Raw genomic sequence first — 8,349 nt, forward strand, 5'->3', positions numbered from 1 at the left:
ATAGCCCCCTCCTCAGCCAATCAAGGTTGAGACTTTGAGGGGTGGGAGGCTAAGGGTTCTCATCAAATAGCCCAAAGAATGGTGCAGGTCACCACCGAGGGGATCACTCTCGGAGCACTATTCCAGTCTCACCTCTCTGTGAGGGCCTCCCACAACCCCCCTGGTGCCCGCTGCACACACAGAGCTCCTGGTGGTGGGAGGAGAACAGAGGAAAAGGTCAAAGGAAGCCAGAAGAGAAAGGTAGGAGGGACACAGGAAAAGGGAAAACAAAAAGGAGAAACCCCAATGTCCCCAGTAATTCTAAGGGACAAAGTCCTAGGTCGGAAATAAAATGCTGCCACCTCAATCTAGTGTTTTCCTTTCCTAGAATTCAGCCGGCCCCTGATTGATCAGCTTGAACAGGTTCCAAACCTCTCGGAAGCTCTTACCTTCTATACAGGGACGTCTGTTTTCTAGCAAAATCAAGAAAAGAAAAGGAGAAAACTCCGAAGAGGCTCCTCCTTGCGCTCACGTACGTGACAGTGAATTCTCTCTGTCCTCAAGGAGAGACCTCGAGAAGGAGACGTGCTGCAGCAAAGCCACAGGGATCTCCAAGGTTACCCCTGTCCTGCACCCCTGTCCTGCCTGGCAGATGTCAAGATCTCTCTGTGAGATCATCGCCTCCCCGCCACCTTTGTCCAATAGGCTGAGGTCCTGCCAAAGGCCCTTGTGATGTCACTGCCACACCCACCCCTCCCCTGCAGTGCTGATGTCCTGCCCCTGTCCAGCCACATTGGATGTTTGAGCTGCTTCCCCTGGATCACCCCATTCAATGACTCCGACTACACAGTAGAACACAAGGGGTTAGGGGTTTGATACAGGAGTGGGTGGGTGAGATTCTGTGGCCTGCATTGTGCAGGAGGTCAGATTAGATGATCATAATGGTCCCTTCTGACCTTAAAGTCTATGAGTCTAAGAGGCTCTTCCCCAGGCCGCAATCAGCTCTTCATAAATTAGTAGACTTTATGGCCAGAAGGAACCATTGGAGCGTTTAATCTGATCACCTGCGTATCCTAAGGCCTGCTGTATATCAGAAGAGCTGGGTTTTTCTCTTATTCAAACAGTTTCCAGAAAGGCATCTAGTCTTTATTAGACGATATCAAGAGATGGAAAAGCCATCATTTCTCTTGGCAGTTTGTTCCAATGATGAATCACCCTCTTACAAATCTGGGTCTTATTGTCATTATACTTTTTCTGATTTCTGCTTCCGTCCATGGAGTCTTGTCATGCCTGTCTCTGCTAGATAAAAGCCCTTTTATACTCAACATTTTCTCTTCATGAACTCAAGCAACTCACCTCTCATTCTTCTTTTGTACATACTAAACCAGGCCTGCACAACTCGTAAAGTGGCGAGGGGCACATTACTCCAGAGAAAACAGCTGAGGTCCGAAACCCCCCGGCCCCGCGGAAACACCCCGCCCCAGCACCGTCCAGCCCTGCAGAAATAAACCTTCCTTCCCCAGCTCTGCCCCACCAAAACAGCTGTGGGCCAAAAAGGAAGGTTGGGGGTGGGGAGGTGATACTTGATTTTAAATCAACCAGGAGCTCCCAGCTGAAGAGGTGGCTGGGAGCCCTCAGGGGCAAATTAAAGGGCCCGGGGCTCTGGTGGCTGGGGGAACCTAAAGCTTTCTGGGGCTGGGGCAGGGCTTTAAACGGCCCAGAGCTCCTGCCGCTGAGGGGAGCCTGAGCCCTTTAAATCCCAGCCCCAGCCCATCCGCTGGAGCCACGGCCGGGATTCAAAGGGCTCTGGGCTCCCCGCCGCTGCGGGCAACCCAGAGCCCTTTGAATCCTGGCCGCAGCTGAGATTCAAAGGGCTCTGAGCTGCCCACAGAGCGCGGTGTGTGGGGGATTTAGAATTCCCCCGTGGGCCGCACAGTGAGCCTCCACGGGCCGCATGCAGCCTGCAGGCCATATGTTGTGCAGGCCTGTACTAAACAGATTGAGCTTTTTCAATGGCTCATTACAAGGCATCATCCCCATCACTCAATTATGAATCTTTTCTGTACCCTCTCCAATTTTTTTAACATAATATTCAAAATGTGGATACAAGAACTGGAGTCAACATTCCAAGATCAGTCTCCCCAATGCTGGATCATTTCCCTTTCCATACTCACCACTCTATCCGTCCAAGAATAGCTTTAACCTTTTTTACTACAGTTTCACATGGACAGGTTATGTTGAGCAGCTCGTCCACTATGGCCCCAAAATCCTTTTCAGAGTCACTGCTTTCCAGCGGACTGTCCCCCATTCTGTAGGGTGCCGCCTGACTCCTTTGTGACTGGAAGCATGGGTTTGCCTATGGCTTTATTTAAACCCAATTATTTAGTAAGTATTTTAGAAGAACTAGCCCATGAGAGAGAGAATCATGAACTACTCAAAGACAATGAATGGAGAAAAGCATCAAGAGTAATCAAATACATGTTTGGTTCTGGCTTATTTCCTTGGTCTTAAAAGAGTGTAACAAGGACCTGAGTCTCCTCCCTCTTTTTTTCCTTTCAGGTTGCTGGGACAGATTCCAAAAAACAAAACACGACTCTCTTGTGACTCTGCTCCAACCAGCTGTGTCAGAGGCTGATGGTTTGGCAGAAATAACAGATGTGTTCCATAAAAGGAATGTTGAATTGTAGGTTTTGTCTCTTCATGCTAATAGCATCACATGATTCTTGCTATTCCCCTCCTTTTCCTCTAGCATTCAGCTTCAGTCAGTGCACAGAGAGGGGGAAGAATTAAAAAATTCACTGAAACCACTAGAATTACCCCAGATGCTCAGATGAAACAATCTATACTTTAGAATAAATTATTGTATTAAAAAGGGTTCTCCTGGACTCTATATAACTCAAAGGAAATGGGTAGCCAGCTACTCCCCAGAGACCCTGGAGCTGTGGTGACACTTCTTGCAGATACATAAGGTAGGGGAATGGTTTTTGGTTTATACTTTGATCTGGATATAAGCAAGCTCATAAATGATCTGGAAAAAGGGGTAAACAGTGAGGGAGCAAAATTTGCAAATGATACAAAACTTCTCAAGATAGGTTAAGTTCAAAGCAGACTGTGAAGAACTGGGTGACGGGGCAACAAAATGGGAAATGAACTTCAATGTTGATAATTGCTTACAAATCATAATTTGAGCCCATGATGTTTTCCACATCCCCAGTGGTGTCCAGCTGTGTGCAGCGGCAGATTATGGTTTTGTGGGGCTCTGGGCCACAGCAAGTGCCCCCCCCCCTTCTGCCCACAGTCTCCCCCACACCCCCATGCTCCTGCCAGGGAGCAGAGTCGGGGTGCAGGGGCTTGCTCTGCTCCACCTGCCCGGTGCTTCAGCCAGAGAGTGGATTAAGGGCACAGGGGCTTGCCCCGCTCCACCTGCCAGCCTGCCCAATGCTCCAGCTGGAGCGCTGAGTGGGCGGAGTAGGTCAGGACAGAGTGATGCCCATTTTTCCAGCACCCACCAAATTGGCCGGAGCCCCTGGGCCTGGGCCCAGTTGACCAAGTGGCTAATCTGCCACAGTCTGTGTGCCCAAATCCATCCCTGGCACAGGCTGTGAGCACTGCTGGGGGGGCATAGGAAGCAGAGGATGGTGCTGTGGCACCAGGCTGATGTGGGATGGTCTCACTTGTACATTGACAGAGCCCCCAGCCATGCTGGTGCCAGAGTCCCAGCTGACCTAGGTCAATTCTCTATGGGGCTAGGCTGGCTAGACTCCTGCCCAGAAGCACCAGGCAGGCTGGCTCAGCTGGGCGCTGGCACAGGAAACGCTGGGGGCATGGTGCAGACACACCAAGCTCACACCCATGTGGTGCTGAGAACAGGGAGGCTCGGCGAATGGCACAGGGACAGGCATAGGTGTCAGGTATTGTAGGCAGGGGGGAGGCTGTCTCTCCTCAAACAGCCTAGTGTAGCCCCACGCACGCTCAGCCCCAAGGCTAGGCTGGCCCCCTCCTGCAATTCCAAGCACTCTGCCCTGGCTGTCCCAGGTTGGTAGGGGCTGGCCGGCCTGCCTCCCGAAGGCACTCAGGGCGGCTGGAACTGGGGCTGCGCTGCCTACTTGGCCCTTGGACTGCACTGCCCAGCGCTGGGGGCACTGCAGCTGCACTGCCTGGCTCTGTGGGGCTGGCCACCCAGTGCACAGGGGTTGGGGGTGACCAGGCTGCCTGGCACATTGGGACTGGGGACAGCCCAGCCACCCGGAGCACCGGGGCTGGGGATGGCCCAGCTGCCCAGTGCACAGGGGCTGGCTGCCTAGCACACTGGGGCTGGGGGCACTGTAACCATGCCGCCCGGCACACCAGAGCTGGGGCAGGGCAAGGGTGTTCGGTTTTCTGCAATTTGAAAATTGGCAATCCAAGCCACAGCCCACCCAGGGTGAGGTGCTGCAGCAGGGAAATAGTCTGCAGAAGCCCCATAGCTTCTTTCAGAGTTTTCCCTGGGAATTGTTTCCCCCTGGAATTGAAATAGGGGGTGGGGGTTGTTTGAATATACAGGGGGGTGAGGGCCAATGAGGGGTGAGCCCGTGAGGGAAATCGCTCATTCAGACCTTGCTTACAAATCATAATTTGAAATTATAAGGTTGGCCAACGTTGCCGAAACCAATGCATGGACATTGTCATAAAAAAAACACAGCTGTGTGAGGAAGCCAGTCTTTGTTCATACATTTCAAACCTATTATGCTTTTTCAGGTACAGTTGTTTTAATCATACTCTGCATATGCTTTTAAAGTGTGTATTAACGTTTCAATTTCAATTCAGATTTCCAGCCAACAACTCAACTGGCAACACTGTGTAACTAGTTGACCACTGAGAGGGGTGATGGTGAAATTCGGGGGGGAGGAAGATCCTCGGCAGAGGGAGGGAGCTGGTGCAGCAGGAAAACAGAGTTCTCTTCCTCCCCCCCCCCCCATAAGGTAATGTGGAGGAGAAGAGTGCAGGGAGGGGTTGGAGGTGGGGAGGAGACCTGTGAGGAGGTCACATGTCTTCCTCTTTAGCTGGTGTGCCCCCGACAATGGGGAGGCACCAGCCATCTATCTTGACTTGAGGCAGGGTCATGGTGCTTCAGCTGAGATTTCTGCAAGAAGAGGTTGACATTTCATTAGGTCTGTGGGTGTTTCCTTAAGAGAGGATTCTTATCTCCTCCTTTCCATACCTTCCGGGGAATATGTTTATGGCTTAAATTACTGTAACTTTGTACTTTCACTTTCCAACTTGGTGGCATAACAGGGGACAAAGTCTGAACTTGGTTTAAAACTAATGAAATGCTTTCACTGCAGATGTGAGGACCTGCAGAAGAGCTCTGTGTGAGCTCAAAAGTGTGTCTCTCTCACCAGCAGAAACTGGTCCAAATAAATACCTCACCCACCTTGTCTCTCTAATATCCTGGGAACAACATGGATACAATAACACTGCACCCACCGAAAATGTCAAAGAAAGGACAAATATTAAATTCTTTTCCTCAGTGATTTTGGATGCAATTAGCTGGATTGAATGGACAAGGAGTTTGAAAGACGGAAAACACCTTAGAGATTCTGAAGGCTTCTTGAAGGTTTGTTGTGTTTTTCTTTGAAGGATTCATCTGGTAGATTAGATTTGATTATATGTTTTGGTAGGCGTTTGGGAAAGTTTGAGATTGGGAGAAGGAGGTTCAGTTGAGGAAGTGGAACTCTACTTGAGCTGGTTATGTTTGGATGGAATTGAAGTGGGAAAACTTTTAATTGCAGACCACTTTCTTTCTGCGGAGAATAGTGTACTTGCTACTGCTACTTTTGTCTTTTTTTTAATTATATTTTTATCTGTTCAGGGCATCTAGAGCCTTGGATCAACTTTTTTATGCTGTATATTTAGAAAAGAAAGGCAATAAATGAATCCCAATATATTTTATTCTGAATATAAATGTGGTACTAAAGTACAATAAAAGTGATATGGTAAGCTATATTCCCCATATGTGATATTGTACTTTAACATGCAGTTACTATGTTATATGGCATTTCTAATTAGCTCTTTTGCTATTATATTTAGCTCAGCAACAGTGGACTTGATCCTTTTCTTATTGAAGTCAAAGAAAAATGTGTAAATTATTTTGTTTGGATCAGGATCAGGCCCCATTAATTATAAATAGCAACAAATCAGGTTCTTGAATCTTACTGTACAATATAGAATCATATAGGCCTATTGTAATCTAATTAAGTGATGTATTACATGGTACAAACAAGCTTGTAACTGTCATGTGACTATAGATTTTTGCTTTAACTGAAGGCAAAAAGGTATAGAAAAATGTGTAAAATATATCACCTGGGGCTAAATATTTCCCAAACTTTTCAAAACAGTACTATTTTGAGTACATAGTTGAATTAGCAATTCAATGTAGAAGCTTTCTACCAATTTTGATCAAAATTAGATTGTTTCTTCGAGCCCTGGCCCTTTTTGTGATTTTATGATTTTTTTACAGCTCAGATGGCCAAAAATATTTAGATATTATGTTACATAGAAAAATGGCCGCACTTCCAGCATGTACAACCACCGTGGTGGTGACCACCAGATATGAGTCTAAAGTGGTAGCAATGAATTTTTTCTAGTTGATGGGTTCCGTTAACTCATTAATAAGACCCCTTTTTAAAGAAATCTGACTGGTAGACTGATGTGTGAAATTAATTGTAAACTAAATGGATTAAAATTGGTTTTGTTTCATTAATGTCAAACCCCATTTAAACCAATTTAGCTTAATTCCGTAAATTTCTGGTTAATTGGTTGGCTGGTTTGGATGCACCACCAGTCTCTGTTGGACAGTTTGCCCTTTGTGGTGCTTGGATGAACTCTTCAGCTCTGTTTATTCCATCTGGCCTTTGAGTTTCACCAGTCAGATGTGTATGTGCGGGTGGCTTTGTGTGATGCCTACTCAGGGCATCCAGAACTGTAAGTCACTCTGTTATCCCTCTGCTCTAGCAAAAGTGGGATCTGCTGGTGCTAAACTGAGGGACAGCTCCCTGTCACCCCAATCTGGTAGCCTTCAGGCCTCTGCCAGTCCTTGATTTGCCTTGTAGGTTAAACCTGGTTGCACTTTACTTCCCAAACTCCCCAGAAGAATCTCCCTGCAGCATCCAGCCCCATCATTGGATGTTTACAGCAATTACCAAGTCCGCTGTCTCTAAAGCATACACACCAGCTTTCCTGACTTAACCAAGAATAAGCATTCTACTTAATATAACGGCACTGAGCTATACTGATGGTAAAATAAAGAGGTTTATTATCAAAGGACAGAGATTTAAGTGATATGAAGCAAGAAGAATAATAGAAACAGAAAATGGTTGAAAACAAAATAAAAGTAATGCTACACTTTCTAGTGACTAAAACTTAACAGGTTACACACCTTTTCTAAGGCAGTTTTCTCACCTAAATCCTCTTCTCAGTGTCACAGGCCCATCTGTCCCCACCACCTCCAGACCAGGATCCAGCTTTCATGGATTTCAAAGAGCACCAATCTCTTTGTTCCCTCAGTGAAGGATAACCCCACAGTTTCCCCGCCTCCTTACAGTCCAGTAAGACTTTGAACTGTATCCTTAGAAGGAAACGCCTGGACAAAGGTCTCCTCTCCCGCTGGTGAGTAAATGACAGACTATCTCATTCTTCTGCTCTTCCTGTTCAGTGAGTGTGCAAATATAATTCTCATTGTCTTTGGCTCACCCTGCTCCATTTACATTTGAGACCCAGGCAGACAGGCCACTCACCATTCCTTAGTCTGGGACCAACTTGTTTACCAACCCTGCCTGTCTTCATGATTAGAGTATATTTTCAGTATACAGAAGTAACTGTTTAATTGTGATCCATGCATACTTAATAAGAACATAAGAATGGCCATAGTGAGTCAGACCAAAGGTCCATCTAGACTAGTCTCCTGTCTTCCGACAGTGGCCAATGCCAGGTGTCCCAGAGGAAATGAACAGAACAGGTAATCATCAAGTGATCCATCCCCTGACGTCCAGTCCCAGCTTCTTGCAAACAGTTGCTAGGGACACCATCCCTGTCTATCTTGGATAATAGCCATCTATGGACCTATCCTCCATGAATTTATCTAGTTCTTTTTGAACCCTGTTATAATCTTGGTCTTCACAAGACTTCAAAACAAGACATTCATCACACAATGAATCTGATAACCATTTCAATGTTTTCATTTGATACCTTACACAACATATAATGACAGTGACGTCTTAGGTGTAATGAATTTGACAGGCCTGGGTGGCTCTTGATCTGCAAGGAAGCTACACCCCTTTGGGATTTGTCACATTGATGATGAGATGAATGGGGCAGCTCAGTCCTCTCGCA

The sequence above is a fragment of the Mauremys mutica genome, chromosome 12 (genome assembly GCF_020497125.1).
Source record: "Mauremys mutica isolate MM-2020 ecotype Southern chromosome 12, ASM2049712v1, whole genome shotgun sequence".
NCBI classification, from domain to species: Eukaryota; Metazoa; Chordata; order Testudines; family Geoemydidae; genus Mauremys; species Mauremys mutica.